Consider the following 18143-nt stretch of genomic DNA (forward strand, 5'->3'; position numbering starts at 1 on the left):
GGAAATCTCCAACTTCCATTTGTTGTTTCTGAAGGTCATTTGCTTTAGGACATACCTATGAGCAAGATATCAGAGTTTTCCTTTGTCACCATCAGTTCATATTCCTCCTTTGCCCACTGTTTAGAATATACAGGCATCTTAAATCCTATTATGATAACTTTCCTAGAGATGTTAATGTGAAACAAAGTGATAAAACTATTATGCTGTGGAGGTCTTTTTTTGTTGTTTTTCACAGTTAATTATTCCCTTGACCATCGCAATATAAGTTGCATTTTTTTAAATAAGTTTCATTTCTAAAAAGCAATGCTTTACTATTTTCTTATTACTTATATCCTGGTCATCATCTGTTGTCTCCTGCATTGTTAATTTTAGCCATTCTGACAGGTGTGAGGTGGCATCTCATTGTGGTAGGAATGCAAAGTGGTGTGGCCACTGTGGAAAACAGCATGGAGTTTCCTCAGAAAGTTAAAAATAGAACTATCCTATGATCCAACAATTGCCCTAGTAGGTATATACCCACAAGATACAAAATATAGATTCAAAGGAGCACATGCACCTGATGCTTATAGCAGAATTATCAAAAATAGCCAAATTATGGAAAGAGCCCAAATGTCCACTGACTGATGAATGGATAAAGATGTGATACACACATACACACACATGCACACTGGAATATTACACGACCTTCAAAATGAATGGAATCTTGCCATTTGTAATGACATAGATGGAGCTAGAGAGTATTATGCTAAGCAAAACAAGTCAGTTGGAGAAAGACAAAGGCCATATGATTTCACTCATATGTGGAATTTAAGAAACAAAACAGATGAATGTAGGGGAAGGGGTAATAAAGAGAGAGAAATAAACCACAAGAGACTCTTATCTGTAGAGAACTGAGCTTTGATGGAGAGAGGTGGGTGAGGGATGGGCTAGGTGGATGATGAGTACTAAGGAGAGCACTTATGATGATTGCTGAGTGTTGTATGTAAGTGATGAATCACTAAGGTCTTATCTGGAAACAAACAAACAAACAAAAAGTATATTTACTGTGATGAGAACTGAGTAACGTATTGTTGAGTCATTATATTGCACACCTGAAACTAATATAACACTGTATGTTAATTGCACTTCACATTAAAAAAGAACTAATAGAGTAAAAAAATAACAATGACTTATAGAAATATATAATAATTTATGCAAACATTTTTGTTGTGGAGAAGTGAAATACTCAATAAAACACTTCAATAAAATAATCAGAATACTTCAAGCTTAAAAATGTCAGAGTAAAACATAACTTTACAAAAGATATGTGATACCAAAATATTATTAACACAAGTTACTTATATAGCAGAAAAAAGGTTAATGTCCCTGCATATAAAGAAAGTCTCAAATATAGAGGAAAATGATGAAATCAAACAGAAAATTAAGAAGATCTATAGGCAGACCCTTTATAGGAAAATGAATGAAAATGGAACTTATACCTATAAAAATGTCATCCACCCATGTAATAAAAGAAGGGTGAATTAAAACTCCATTAAGTACCAATTCATACCTGTAGTATTGTCAATGGTCCAAAACCTACGTGGAACCCTGTGGGTGAGGGCATGAGGAGGTGTACTCTCTTGCAGTATTAATGGGCGCAGTGGTGTCATTCCTGCATAAAACAGTAAAATTCCTATTGAAACTATACAACTTCCATGGAATAAAATTTAGAAATAGTTAGTAAAACACCATACGCATTTACTTTTTGAGTCACTAATACTACTCTTACTATTCTATTCTGAATGTTAACCTGCCCCAAAGCAAAAAGATGGGCAGAGTTTCTGTTTCTTTTTAAAAATAAAAGCAATGCCTACAAATTAAAAGCAAAGTAAAACCAAAGAAGCCAGCTGAGTGTTAAATTCACGGCATAATCATACAGAAAGGAACAATTTCAGATGACTTAAGCAACCCTGGAAAATAACATGGTATCCACAAGGAGATCTATGACTGAGAGGAAAAAATGTTAAGACGTGCAAAGTTCTAAAATGCAAATTTTGGCCCAGCTTAGTTACTCTAATGTTGGTGATAGTGCTGGCATTTGGAAGCCCACTAGGCAAACTTTACCAACAATGCACCTGAATGCAAAGTTAACCTTAGCAAATTGCTGCAGAAGAAGGAACACACTAGAGGAACCTTGGAATATCTCAGCAAGAGAGAATTGGGTGATGTTTATTATATGATTTGGGATTTTCTTAAAGCTTTTGGAGGACATCCAAGAAAACAATTAGATGTTGTCTGTCTAGATAAGACAATTCTGTGATTAGTTTTCTTAATGCATTTGATTAAAAGACTGGAAGAATGTCACCTGGGTAGGGTTATCATTGCTAATAAGTCAGCAGTAACTTATACGAGGTAGAGGAGGGAAATACTAGGTTATTAATGTGATTGTATTTGGACTTTGTTCAGATGTGATTCCTGAGAAATCTTATTTCCTTTTGTTAAACTTACATGATCAAGTAGGGAACTCTGATTACTGTTAATGCTCTCCAGAAATTATTCCTTTTCAGGGTGAGAAATCATGGCCTAGCTGCCCTCTGTTGGCTCCTAGAGAAAACTCCCCCCTCTCATTCTTGCTTTCATCAAGTGAGGGCGGAAGAGTTTTCTGTAGGGTTTGGCTCTACAATGTTCTTCATATTCTGTGGCCCAGGGATTTTAAGACAATGTTGTCTGTAGTTTCTTGTTTCTTTTGTTGCATGATTGTCTGTTAAATAGTTCGATGTGGAATGTCTGTTCTAAAGTGTTGGGAGACAATGTTCCATGGATGGCTTTCATTTCTGTGAGTCTTATAAGACGAAGCCTAGATAGTTTTTAGACTTATGTACTTTCTTTTCAAGAACATTTGGATAAAGAGACAACTTATGGAACATAATAAAATTTGTGAACCATACATCTGCTAAGAGGCTAATATTCGAAATATACAAAGAACTCAAATCAATAGCAATGAAATCAAATGACCTGATTAAAATGTGGGGAAAGTATATCAATAGACACTTTTCCAAAGGGGATATAAAAATGTCCAACAGAACATAGCATTTGAGACTTAAAAAAAATGTATATCCCAGGGCACCTGAATGGCTCAGTGGTTGAGTATCTGCCTTTGGTTCACGTCATGATCCTAGGGTCCTAGAATAGACTCCCACATTGGGCTCACTGCAGGAAGCCTGCTTCTCTCTCTGCCTATGTCTCTGTCTCTGTGTCTCTGTGTGCCTCTCCTGAATAAATAAAATCTTTAAAAATGTATATCCCATTACAGGCAATTATCTCAACAAAATTATTATTACTATTCATAATAGGCTGTAAACCCAGGACCTAAAACCCAAGTTATGAAAATGAACACACGTCCCACAATTCTTCTGGAGCAGTTCTAGAATGATGTCTTTTCATCTAGTCATGGATATTTCATCTGATTTAGAGATGATTGGTCTATCTATCTATGTATCTATCATCTATCTTATTGACTTTTCTAAGTTTTTTTTTTACAAAAGTATCTATCAAATGAATTTTAATTACTTGATACAGAAATATTATCTACCAAAGTAGTAGTGCATTAGTGAGTTAATGGTCACAGGTAGTATTAGCCATTTACCATAAGAAGAATGAGTTAAATATAGTTTGCTTAAGCCAGGTAGATTTCCTGAATGGATTAAATAGTTTTGGTCAAAATCCTGGAGTTGAATACAGTGAATGACAGAACAGATGACCCATTGTGGGTCCTCACCTTAGACGAGTCTGGTTCTGCTTTAATCATTTTAGCAGAAATATTTTATTTGACTTTTAATCAAAATTTTACAATAAGGAAATGTTGGATTAATAATGTGAGGGAAACACAAATTTTATAGAGAGTCTGTGGGAGAAAATCCATCTTCTAAAAAGATTGTCAGAACTAAATTCTGTCAGAGATCATCAAATGGGGATGACAGATTAAGTAATGTTTCAAATTCAGTGGCTATAGAAAAATGCCCCATGAATCTTGCCTTTCCTTAAATGGTTAAAGAACACCTGAAGAGATTCAAGGTAAAGAGATAATGGTAGGTGCAGGCATTAATACAAACAAAACAACAAAAAACCCCAAATAACAACATTTCGGAGATTGTTGAGGAGTGGCCACTACATAATACCAGGTAAGATTGGTAATAAACCGAGGAGGAAAATAAGAAAAAAAAATTATCAGAAATATAATCTGGTTCCATTATCTTGGCTAAAATTTGTGTACATCACATCAACATCTGCTTGATGAAGGCATTTGGAGTTAGTTTTTTTCCTCCCAAATTCCATAGGCTTCTGGAAAGTTGAGAAGCTTATGAATTTTTCATGAAGATATGAAAGGCCACTGATCTATAAAGAAGAACAAATATTTTAATTTAGGGAGCATTAATCCAAGGACTGGTATTCTGGAGCTGTGTTATTGTGAAAAATAATAGTCTCCAATGAGACTCTAAGTGAACTCTGGGATGATTTTATCACAGGGCTAAGTCTTCCAGTTGTGGGCATGTAGGGTTTGCTTAGGTAAAGATTTTGAGTGTCTTGAAAATGCTTTTGTACCTAGTGATCATAAATCTGTGTGCACCATATGAGTTGCTTAGAGGAGTTGGCCATACTATTTTACATTAGGACAGTCTAAGATCAGCAGTGAAATCACCAAATTCATGGTTCAGCCTGGTGTTAACTCATAATGGAAGAGCTTATATTGACAGGTTTAGGCCCCAGAGTTCCAGAGCCCCTGGAAACTTTGACATGTTTTTGTTTTAACTCTACTCTTTTCTTGTATTTTTCCTAAAGACCATGAAAAAATGAATATTTTGGGTTAAAAGGCAAGGCTTTAAAAAGTTCCTCAATAACTGCCCCAGTGAAACGCAGCTCTCCAGCAATAAAATTCCTCAGTCTATTCTTAGAATAAGCAAACCAAGATGGGAGGATAGAGAACATATTGACTATCTGGCTGAATATTAAATAGAGTTTCTCTTTCTAAGTGGAAATTTCAGGTGAAAATAATAAAACCAGTTGAGCTGATTTAAATTCTGAGAGAGAGTTATATTTCAAGGAACTAAAATCTGATGCTCAATATGGCCTTTCTTTGGCCAGACATCAAGATGGAAAATAATGTTTCTTCTTGAAACCCCTCAATTGTATCTGATAACTCCTTTGTTATGTGATATGACAAGAAATTCAATATTTATCATGTTTTCTGCCCCATGCCAAGAGTCAGTTGTTTCTTGTAAGACTTTTGGTTTCTTGGGGTGCCTGGGTGGCCCAGTTGGTTGGGTGTCCAACTCTTGGTTTTGGTTCACGTCATGGTCTCAGGGTCCTGGGGTCTACCTCTGCGCTGGGCTCCCTGCTCAGTGGGGAGTCAACTGCTTTCCCTCTCCCTCTGCCTCTCCCTTTGCTCACGCTCTCTCTCTTTCTCAAATGAATGGGTAAATCTACCAAAAAAAAAAAAAAAGACTTTTTATTTCTTTAATTGGAAACTGGTACATAGAGACCACAATCTGGTCACTAAATTCATTTATTAATGCTGGCTTGATCCTTGTTTCTACTCCTATTCAATGGATTGAACAATGAAATATATACTTTTTAAAAATAATTAAAATACATTGTGAGTTTGTACTGATACTTTCAATTCAAATCTTATCCATCTTAAACTCGCATCTTATTTTTCTTCACTAAGACACTTAGTTATAATTTAAATCAACATATTAATCATTTATATTATCTTGAAAACATATTCCATAGCTTGACAACAACAGAATAAAAAGACAAAGCAAACAAAGAACAATGAGAATAGCATTCCTGACAGCCAACGGCAGGACAGTGGTACTACTCCCTATGCCATGATGCTTTCTCTTAATCATAAATTGCTTCTAGAAAATATTAACAATAAGACCCATTTTGACCATGGTAGAACAAAACAAGATGACTCTTTAATCATGTCTGAACACAGAACCAAAGACACTAACATCATCAATAAACATACTCCTTTTCCAGCTAACATGTCTGACTCATTTCTGACAGCCTTACCCTTTCAATGTTATTGTTACTTCTTGATTAAAATTACTAATACATGCCATCTCATAACTGATGAGATTCCCAACAGATCCCAATCCAGCCATGGTTTCCTTCTTTTTTGGAATTCTACTAAAACTTAAAGTATGCTAAGTCATAATTATATAGTGATCACCTCATAACTCTCTCTTATTGAGACACTCCATCCTTTCACTAGTAAATTCTTATTTTCTATGGCAAGCTAATAAATATATGTTTTGGCATTCTCTGACTGGTGGACTTTAGCAAAACTAGAGTTTGAGTTAAGATTTCTCTCAAACACTTTCTGTTATGTATGGTAATAAGTAGTGCATACATCTGAGACCCCTTGCATCTCTACTAGTTCAAAAGGAAAACCACCTTTCCCAAAACTATGAGGGAATTCACCTGTATTCTTGTTATTTCATTGAGACTATCAGAATTGGTCTTATTTTGTTTGCTCTAGCAAAATATAAAACTAATATTTCTTAAGAATGCAATCTCTATTTAAAGGAGATATTGCCTTAAAGTGGACCTAAAATCTGAATCACATTTGGATCTGTGTGTCACTGTTAAAAATGTCCCAAATTCCAGGACAGAAAGAGAAAAGTTGATTTTGATAGTTTCAGACTTGTCCTTGGTACTTCAGTTTTCTCTTACCTCTACCAATCTGTCCATTCATTTAGTGGAGCTAGCAAATACAAGAAGTTTGCTTGAAAATTGCTAGTTGGCAAGGCCACGAGAGTGATTTAGAAGTTAATGAAACTTTAAGGAAAAGAAACAAACAAACAAAAGAAACCCTCATTTTTTGACATGGATACTTGTAAGTACTGTAAATAAGAGGGTTAGCGAAAATATCTTAAGTTGAAAATGCATTTAATAAAATGAACCTACCAAACATCATAGCTTAGCTTAGCCTACCTTAAACATGCTCAGAACACTTAAATCGGCCTCCAGCTAGACAAAATCATCTAACACAAAGCACACTTTATACTAAAGTGTATTTGTTTTACAATAAGTAATGATAAAAAGAAAAAAATTAAAAAAATAAAAGGGTTAATGAAAATGTAGTTGTCACATTCTCAATAAAGGAGAAAATGTTAAATTGATAATACTTTATATATATTTATTCCTCTTTAAATTTCTTCCCTCTAAAAGCTTTAACTCAAAGAAGAAAAAGAACCTTTTTTTTTTTTTTTTTAATTACGGCCTTGGTTACTAGAATTCAAAATAAGAAAAACAAGGCTCTCAGATTTTGGCCTGATTCAGAGCCCTTAAAATCTGGTCATTAATTTAGAAGCTTATAAATTATATTAAAATAATATTTCATGTAATATTTGAGATATTATTCAACATGGCAAATTAAAGTAACTTACAGTATTGATTCAAAGACAATTCTATTTTTCTTCCTTGGTTTTGCTATACAAAAATAATGTAATCACCATATTTGACTATAAGAATAGGGTTAAATTACTTATGAACACTTTCCAAACCATATTGATTTTTATGAGCCAAATATGCTGTAATTATTTTCTTATGTTTAATGTTTTAAAAACCATATAAATTTATGTTCAGTTGTAGGGAATTATAATAAAAGATATTTTGAAAGAGTTTAAGCTTGTAAAATCTCATAATAATACAAATAATAAAAAAATAAAGTGTTAGTAAAATTGTGTATACAGGTCTTTGTGTTGACAGATTTTCAATTAAGTTCATTAAAATATAATCTTAGGATAGCTTTTCACTTTCTAAATAAGAATAAGAAACAAACCAGGAATTGCTGAACCCAGCTGTAATTTATTCTTATTTAGTAGGAAGGCTATAAAACTTTATATAAATGCTTTTGAATATTATTAATAATTATGTTTATTTTGCCACCTTAAAATTAAGTAATATGAAATGTTTGCTCATGAAAAACAAAATGTTTGGTTTTCCTGTCTAGTTTTCTCTTGTGTTTGGATAAAACAAAGTAAATTGCTTTGGGTTAAAGATTTTAATTAATATGAATATTTGAAACTACACAAGTGTTAAAACCACAGGATACATTTGTTACAGAGAGTTATAAATATGTATACAAGAAAATTATCTCCTTATTGAGGTAAAATCATAATTTATTAAAACAGTAAATACATTACTAAATAATATTGCCTCATCTTACATAGTCGTTAAATATGTTGATAGATGCAGTTGTTAGATATTTAAAATGTTGGAAGCTATAAATTGGTCATGTGTTTGTATATTTGTATAAATTTACATATCAATGTTATATATGTGAGTATGTACTTCAGTTTCTAGGTCTCTGCGACTAATATTAGAAAAGGTAGCTTTTAAGTCCTTTTCTGCACATTGTTACTTGAATAATATTCTTAAAAAAAGAGAAAAGGAAATAAGAATTTTAGTGTCCATTTTTTCTAAAATAACTAGTTGCTTTTTGCATATATAGTAGAATTTGCCTTTTATCATCCAAATATTAACTTTCTATTCTGGCATATTCTTGAATCCATACTTTTTAAAGGTATAGTTTGCAAAGAATTGTTTATTACTGTGCAACATGAAAATATGAACTTCCTTAATTTCTTTTATTTATGACTTAAGTGTGTATCTTGTCTCCTTTAAAAACTTTTCATTGTGTATTGCCCAAATTCAACCTCTGGATTCAAAATAATAAACTCTTTTGACATCTTTTATAACTAAACCACCTTTTGGTTTCCTAGGATGACTAGGAAGATTTATGAACGTTTGCTAATCCACCTCGTAAAAGAAAGCACGTTAAAAATAATTACACTTGTCTGACGGGCTCCAAATTGTACCTAATGCAAAACTACGCAAAAGCCCTTTTGCTTACCAAACTAAAACAACTGAAAAAAGAGAACTGTAGTCGGCCTCATGTTAACTATGTAGAAGTACAATGTTTGATAGAATTACATTCCAGTAGTTCTGAATTTGGGTTAAAAGCACAAAGACTATAAAATCACTTTGTTCAAAAATTTTTATTTTTAGATCTCTTTCTAGGTTAAATATTTTGAACAGTCAAGAGTGATCGGAATATACCATTCGGAAGAAGTTAAAGGCCCAGGAGATGCATGACACTCTCAGTGTTTATTTGCATTCACGTGTAACAGGCTGGAGTCAGCTAGTCCTCTCTTAGCTGAATTAGAAAGACTTCAGGATTGTTTAACCTCATGTAGGGATTGATCTTTGCAGGGGGTGGAGGGGGTGGAGGGGGTGTGGGTGGTGGAGAGGTGGAGGGGGTGGAGGAGGTGGAGAGGGTGCAGGGGGGTGTGGGGGTGGAGGGGGTGGAGGAGGGGTGGAGGGGTAGAGGGGGTGTGGGAGGTGGAGGGGTGGAGGGAGTGGAGAGGTGTAGGGGGTGGAGAGGGTGTGGGAGGTGTGGGGGTGGAGGAGTGGAGAGGTGGAGGGGGTGGAGGAGGTGGAGGGGGTGGAGAGGTGTGGGGGGTAGAGGGGGTGTGGGAGGTGGAGGGGTGGAGGAGGTGTGGGGGGTGGAAGGGTGGAGAGGTGGAGGGGGTGGGGAGGTAGGGGGTGGAGGGGTGTGGGGGTGTGGGGGATGGAGAGGTGGATGGGTGGAGGGGATGGGGGGCAGGTTGGCGGGGGAGCAGGGTCCTCAACCCACCTGCGCCCCAGCTCACCTGGGTAACTTTCCAAACCTGTGAACACCTACGAAGGTGATCGCTTCCGACCAGGCAGGAAGGCGGGAATGCATAAGAGAATCCAGTGGGGGAGGGCCCGTGAGGAGCCGGGCGTAGGGGGGCGGTGGGAGCCCCCAGGGCAGGAGAGCCCAGCCTGGAGAAGCGGGAACCTTAAAAATCCCCAGTTTTCCTGATGGAAAAGTGCTCAGCAGGGAGTCGGGCAGAAGCGCAGGAGCGCGGTGGAGCCCCAGGCGCCTGGGGTCACCAATAGAGGAGGGGCGCAGGGGAGAGGCCGCACACCGTGGGGGAGGGAGGTCGGGGCAGGGCTGGAGCCACCCGGGGCCTCGGGAGAGTGGGGGGGGGGCTCGGGGGAGGGGTCTCTGGCTGAGGGGAGGGGTCTCTGGTCTTCCGGGGAGGGGGTCTCAGGGGAGGGGTCTCCGGGGGAGGGGTCTCCGGGGGAGGGGTCTGTGCACCCTAGGAGCCCGATTCCAACAGTGCAGACCCCGGATCCGAGGGTGATGGGCAGACACAGACCCAGATCCTGTGCTCCGCCCCCACAGGTGGAGGTGGGGAGGGCCCAGGACTGCCAGAGCACACCTGCCCCGTGGTGCCCCCCGAGCTGTGCAGACCAGCGGCCCCCGCCCCCCGCCCCCAACACGGGAGCATCCAGGCCAGTGCAGACTGGGAGCTGGGGTGGTTACTGCGGGAGCTGACTCCAGGGCTGGGGAGCTGGCCGCGGCCAGTGGGGTTGCCCCTCCTGGTGTCACCTCCTGCCTGGGAGAGGGGAGCCGCTAGGGGACAGGGGCCTCGGGGGTCAACGACTTCCACTGAACCTGACACCTGCCGGGGGCAGGGCAGCTCCCCCAGGTGCACACACCTGAGACTCAGCACAGCAGCCCCTCCCCCAGAGACCAGCTGGAAGGACAGGGGGAGAGCAAGCTGTGGACTGAGCAGCGCTGGAAAGCTCCAGCAACAAGGGAATATCGAGGGAATATAGTATATAGAACTAAAAGGTCCCTCCGCCCATTTTCCCTCTTTCCAGTACAACACGTTTTTATATCAGACCAAAAATTTCCAATATTTTTTCTCTTTTCCCACCTTAGCTGCAATATTTTCCCACCTCTTCATTATTAAGTTTCTTCCTTTTCGACTTTCATATTTCTACAATTACAGGTCTTAGATATATTTTCTGCTTCTGAATTCCCTTCAACATAATCAATTTTGGGAGATATACAAAATATGTTTTTTGTTGTTTCGTGTTTTCTGTTCTTTGCCTCATTTTGTTCTATAATGGCAGAAGTAAATGACTTCTAAAACATGACCAGCATGCACCCAGAACCAAGTGGAACACCATGCTGGTTCATTCAGTGACATTATATTCTCTCTTCCTTCCCATTCTGCTCCCTTCTTTTATCTCATTTACATTTTGGTGGTCAATGGTGCGACTCTCTACAAGTATTGCTCTTTTTTTAAAATTATTATTATTATTTATTTATTTATTTATTTATTTATTTATTTATATTTATGAGAGACAGAGAGAGAGAGAGAGGCAGAGACACAGGCAGAGAGAGAAGCAGGCTCCATGCACGGGGCCTGATGTGGGACTTGATCCCGAGACTCCAGGACCATGCCCTAGGCCCAAGGCAGGCACTAAACTGCTGAGCCATCCAGGGATCCCAGTTTTGCTGGTTCATATAAATTTGGGACTGAGCATCCTCTAACATACAGAACTTAATTCACTCAGAACCAAGAGGATCACCCTCCTGGACCCCTCAGATAGATTACATTCTCTCTCCACTCCCACTTCTTCACTACCACCATCTCCCAGGTCCCCCCTTTTTTCTTTTTCCTCTTTACTATTTTTCCTTGTTTTTTTTCTTCTTCCTTGGAGTTTTTTTGCCTTTTATTTTTTACTATTTTGTTTTAAAATGTGTTTTCTACTTTAGTGGTCCTTTTGTTTCATTTGTTCTGATCTTTTTCATTTTCTGGTCTCTGACCTTGTCAGAATCATCTAGGGTGGAATTTTCTTAGGTCATAGTTGATATTGTTGACTCAGCCCACTCATACAGCTACTCTGAACAAAATGACTAGAAGAAGGAATTCACCACAAAAGAAAGAATCAGAAACAGTACTCTATTCCACAGAGTTACAGAATATGGATTCCAATTCAAGGTCAGAAAGCCAATTCAGAAGCACAATTATAAAGCTACTGGTGGCTCTGGAAAAAAGCATAAAAGATTCAAGAGACTTCATGACTGTAGAATTTAGATTTAATCAGGCCAAAATTGAAATAAATTAAATGAGATGCAATCCAAACTGGATGCCCTAATTGCTAGGGTTAATGAGATGGAAGAAAGAGTGAGTGACATAAAAGACAAGTTGATGGTAAGGAAAGAAGCTGAGGAAAAAAAAGAGAAAAACAAGAGACCATGAGGAAAGGCTAGGAAAATAAATGATAGCCTGAGAAAGAAGAATCTACATATAATTGGGGTTCCAAAAGATGCCAGGAGGGAGAGAGGGCCACAAAGTATATTTGAGCAAATCATGGCTGAGAACTTCCCTAATTTGGGGAGGGAAACAGGCATTCAGATCCAGGAGATATAGAGGACACCCCCAAATCAATAAAAACCATTCAACACCTCAACATTTAATAGTGAAACTTGCAAATTCCAAAGATAAAGAGAAAATCCTTAAAGTAGTGAAAGACAAGAGATTCTTAATTTATATGGGGAGAAATATCAGATTAACAGCAGACCTCTCCACAGGGAACTGGCAGGCCAGAAAGGGCTGGCAGGATATATTCAGGGCACTAAATAAGAAGAACATGCAGCCAAGAATACTCTATCCAGCAAGGCTCTCATTCAGAATAGAAGGAGAGATAAAGAGGTTCCAAGATAGGCAGACACTGAAAGAATATGTGACCACCAAACCAGCTCTGCAAGAAATATTAAGGGGGATACTGTAAAAGAAAGAGGAAGCCCAAAGAAATAATCCACAAAAACAGGGACTGAATAGGTATTACAATGACACTAAATTCCTATTTTTCAATAGTTACTCCGAATGTGAATGGGCTAAATATTCGCATCAAAAGATGCAGGGTATCGGACTGGATAAAAAAGCAAGACCCATCTATTTGCTACCTCCAAGAGACTCATTTTATTTTATTTATTTATTTTATTTTATTTTATTATTTTTAAGAGATTCATTTTAGACCTAAGGACATCTCCAGCTTGAAAATGATAGTTAGGGGATCCCTGGGTGGCGCAGCGGTTTAGCGCCTGCCTTTGGCCCAGTGCGTGATCCTGGAGACCTGGGATCGAATCCCACATCGGGCTCCCGGTGCATGGAGCCTGCTTCTCCCTCTGCCTGTGTCTCTGCCTCTCTCTCTCTCTCTCACTGTGCCTATCATAAATAAATAAAATTTAAAAAAAAAGAATTAAAAAAAAATGAAAGTTAGGAGAACCATTTACCATTCAAATGGTCCTCAAAAGAAAGCTGGGGTAGCAATCCCCATATCAGATAAAATAAGTTTATCCCAAAGACTGTAGTAAGAGATGAAGAGGGACACTATATCATACTTAAAGGGTGTATCCAACAAGAGGACCTAACAATCATGAATATTTATGCCCCTAATGTGGGGGCTGCCAAGTATATCAATTAATAACCAAAGTAAAGACATACTTAGATAATAATACACTAATTTATAAGATAAAATGTACTAGAGATATAATATACAACGTGATGACTACGGTTATCCCAACTGCATGGCACATTTGAAAGTTAGAGAGGAAATCCTAAGAATTCCCGTCATAAGGAAAAGAATAGTCTTTTTCTCTCTTTTTTTTTTAGATCTATGAGATGATGAATGTTAAGTAAGCTTATTGTAATTATTTCATAATGTATGTAAATTGAATCATTATGCTCTATGTGTTTAACTTACACAGTCCTGTATGTCAGTTATACATCAATAAAATATTTTTCAACAACATATGTTCTGGTAATGAATTCAGGAGACTGAGATATAATTGTTAATGGAATAAAGAATAATGGAAAATGAATAACATTTATTTAGATTAAGAGAACTCACTAGTAAGGCCTACATGGAACATTTTTTTGGAATCAGTGGTGAATTATTCATGATGTTAGTTTATTGTATATTTTCCTGAAATAATTTTACACAGAAGAATCACAGTTCTCTTCAATCTAGAATTACTTTATTTCATTCAACTATATCATTATTATTGTTCCATTTTACAAAAAAAAAAAGGAGGCATTGTCAGGATAAGTAAGTTATTGAGAAAGATGATCAAGTAAGATTTGAATATTCATGTATGAGAATCTTTTATTTTCTGATGTTGTCAAGAAAGTCACCTTTCAAAATGAGGTGTGTTCTCATCGATAGACATGTGTTTAATTAACATGTGGCCTATTAAATAGAAAAGAAAGACTCAGGTAGATGTTTAAGTCCAAGATATAATTCAAGATGGATATGAAATATGCATTTTAATCAAAGTGCAATAAGACTGAAATAAGATTAAATTGCAGTCAAAAGCAATTAACTGCTGATGTATAAAAATACTGACTTTTATCTTGACCTTGTTATATCTGTATCATTTTGTAGAGTATTATTTGTATGTAATTGTAAGAAATCCATTGTTATGATCCAAAATTCAAATAATTACAATTTCAAAAATCCTTTTACATTGACCTGACTTCATCATTGCAACGACTACATAAGCCATTGTCTTGCTACTTGGTGAATAAATGCATTCCCAAAAATAAATTTTGAAGAAATTTAAAAATAGTTTTAAAAAAAGCTATGGATAGTTTCTAAGATTATTTGGTAAGGCTAGTGATAATTCAGAGCTCTTTTTTCTAAGAAAAAATATCGTCAAGTTTTATATGTTTTTTAATAGTATTGAATGAATGTTTTTTGGGTATGCTTGTTTTCCTTTAAGCTTTATTTTTTACGTAACGGCAATATTACAATAATGTTACAATCACTTAACTAATTCTCCAATTTTGAGGCTTATATTTTTTTAGTGTAATTTTATTTACACTTTCTTAGCATGAAAAGACAATACAGGTTACTTAAGTTCAATAATTAAGACCCAAATCCTAATATTAACTTTTGTTCCATTGCCAGAATAATTAATGCCTTGACTTGTCTGTATCTACTATTCTTCAAAGTCAAACGCTATAAAGATAGCAAGTCTGTCACTCATTAACACCTTTGAAAACTATAGTGCACCATGTGTGCTTGTACTCACTTCCCTGAACCTACTAATTTGATTGAATTCCTCAAGTGCGCTCATTATTAGTATGAAGTGTCTGACTTAGCATTTCATTTTATAATCAATAAGATTGGAAGCAGTGGAATCAGAGTCTGGTGAATAAATTAAACCCTTGTCTTTCCCTTGCACAGTCGTAGATGTCATAGGACTTCTAATATGGAAGAATCATCTCGTTGGCCTGTTCAATATATCAGCCCCATCAATTGAACACGTTGGTTGTAAAGATTAAAATAGTCAAATACTCAAAATCTATAAAAGGTAAGGGTAGTGTTTATTCTACCCTTTTAGTAATTAAATTTATTCATCCATAGTAAATATTTTGCACCTTAAAATGTGCATTTTATGGTAATGAGAAGAAAAATAACCTCTTATTTAGAATCATAAGTAACAAGCTATAAATGTGTATATATTCATATATGACATATATATGCTAATATGCATACATGTGTATGTATATGAACTTTGTTTATCCATAAACACAAACATAAACATGCATGGTTATTTCAGGGGCATTTCCATTTGAGACAATTTAATGTTTTGTTTTATTTTTGAATTATGCTTTTTGTTGTATTTATTATATCATAAGAATAATAGATATTTATTGTAGGCAATTCTGAAAATATAGAAAATAGAAGTCTCTGCTGGTGGTGGCACAGTTTTATTTTTGAAATATTGGAAAATTGGATCATGGTTACATATTTATTATTATATTGCAAAAATTAATTAAGCTGCAAACTTCATAGGATTCCTAAAATTTTACTTTAATAAAAAAAGTTCTCAAAAACTTGTACACTTCTCTTGAAGGATCAGTTGCTCATATTACATTTATAATAAGTTAGGTCCTAAGAAAGAAACCTCCTCTCTTTCTGATGACTTATCTAATTACAAAGATAATTCGAACTGAATTTCACTGTAAAACATCCATAACACAATGTCCATGATTTTCATTTACGTGCTAGCTAAGGGTTGACATCAAAATATTCATTATTCTAGGCTTCTGATAACTTACTCTGGTCTAGATAGTTCTAGAAAGCTTTTTCTGAAAATGTATTTTTAGTGAATTAATTTAATGTTTTGTTTTATTTTTGAATTATGCTTTTTGTTGTATTTATTATATCATAAGAATAATAGGTATTTATTGTAGGCAATTCTGAAAATATAGAAAAGCATAACATAAACATCATATATTAATCTATTATCTTCATCTTACAATTTAACATATATAATACAAAAATACATTTATATGCAAACATAGAGATTAATAAAAATGAAAAGCATACTTAATGTATCATCTACTTCATTATTTAAATTACAGAAATTATTTTTACTTATCATTATTTCCTAAATCTGATTTTTGTCAATTGTTTACAATGATCTCAACTGAATATATTACAGATTATTTATACAATTAACATTGTTGTATATTTGCACTAATTCTGATATAAAATCTGGTTTTCTTTCCCCCTCAGATTCCTTTGCAGATTTCTTCACATATGTGAATGCCCAAGGCTCAGACTTTGTATTTCTCAGGATTTCAAATAAAATCATATTATATACTATAATTTGCTTCTGTATTTTCTTATTTCTATTCCATCACTGGTTGAACAGTAATGATTCAAATTAAAGGCTTTTCTCAAGTATTGATGGTGGGAAAATCTGGAAATAGTTGTACTACGATGCTATAATCTCTTTCTTTGTTTTTCCGCTTCTCTACCAGGTAGATAAAGACACATAGACATATTTAGGGTTTTTTTCCTGGCATATTCTGTGGCCTTTATCTTTATAAAATTTAAGTTATTACCACATTGTTTTAATTATTGTATTTTTTATGTTTAATATTTAATAGTGCAAGTCTGCCTCTACAATTCTAATTTTCTAAAAACACCATGTTTTCAAGAAAACACAAAACACATTTTCACCCGGGGATTTATTTTAATAAGATTTAAAAGGTTATAGTCTTGATAAAGCTATAAATCCATTTACAGAGAACTGCCTTTGAATCTGTCAGGGTTGCAACAGGAAGCAGATGGCATGCTTAAAAGAAGATGTGGTGAAGAATTTTTACATATCAAGGATTAGCTAGAGAAGAGTGGGTGCTTTAAAATGATAGTAGTAAAGCTTGCCATCCTCAGGCCACAGAAGAGAAGTGAGCTGTGTCCAGTTAGGGTTCACAGCCAAGTTAAGGTAGGTATGCTGGAGGGAGTCAAGGCAAGACACTTGCCTGCCAGCACTTCTCATTGGCTAAACCCAACCAGAAATCATTGCATAAGTAAGCTGTGCAAATGTAGCCCATATTCTGGTTCCTCTCATAAAAGGCAAGAGACGAAAGAAAGGTGGGTGGTAAGGGATCCAAACACAAGGAAACAGACATGGCTTTATTGGAAATACAATTAATCCAATGAATATCTTTCGTCTAATCATATGCTTCTTTATATATCTGGTCTCCCTTTAGAATAGTTGAAAAATATTAATCATGTCTTCAACAATTTTCTTGCAAATTTACTTCAATATAGTACATTTGTGATACACTTGTGAATGTTAGGGTATACATTCTATCTGGTAATTGATGATAGAATGATGTCTTGGACATCCTACTGAAATCTTACACAAATTCCAAGGTTTTTGTTTACTTGTTTGTTTGGCTTTTCAGGTGATTTTTCTTTGTTATTTAATGCAGTGGGTAACTGTTGTTTTTAATTGGACACTTGAGCCCTCCTAGGGATATTTACCTTTATTTATTTATTTATTTATTTATTTATTTATTTATTTATTTGAATTTTTAAATTTATTTTTATTTATTTTTCTTTTTTCTTTTTTTCTTTTTTTTTTGATGTTTACTTTTATAAACAATTGTCCCGTTGCTTCTGTAGGACTAAGGCTGGTATACGCCTCCATCTTGCTGACATTCTTCTTTTTAATAAATTTCTATGCACTTGCTTTTCTCATTCTTTTGATCTAATTAGGTAATTATTTTTTTCTAGAATACAGAATTTTACATATTTTTAATTATTTGTAAAAAAGCATTGGTTTTGTCATTTTATAAATATGATATATGTATCTTCTGTAACTTTATTAATATCAACCTCATTTTCTCCCCAGTTTTGGTTTTCTTTTTTTTCATACTGGTCTGATATTTGAGTATATATTT

The 18143-nt window shown here is 35.6% G+C and overlaps 1 long non-coding RNA gene across 1 annotated transcript; it reads left to right on the forward strand.

Moving 5' to 3' along the window:
* The first annotated feature begins 11781 nt into the window (after positions 1-11781).
* Positions 11782-16557, forward strand: LOC112675188 (uncharacterized). Its single transcript, XR_003145803.2, has 3 exons — positions 11782-11873; positions 15127-15253; positions 16465-16557. It is a non-coding gene; the product is annotated as an uncharacterized LOC112675188 (long non-coding RNA).
* Positions 16558-18143: the final 1586 nt, after the last annotated feature.

The sequence above is a fragment of the Canis lupus genome, chromosome 16 (assembly GCF_003254725.2).
Source record: "Canis lupus dingo isolate Sandy chromosome 16, ASM325472v2, whole genome shotgun sequence".
Classification (NCBI taxonomy): domain Eukaryota; kingdom Metazoa; phylum Chordata; class Mammalia; order Carnivora; family Canidae; genus Canis; species Canis lupus.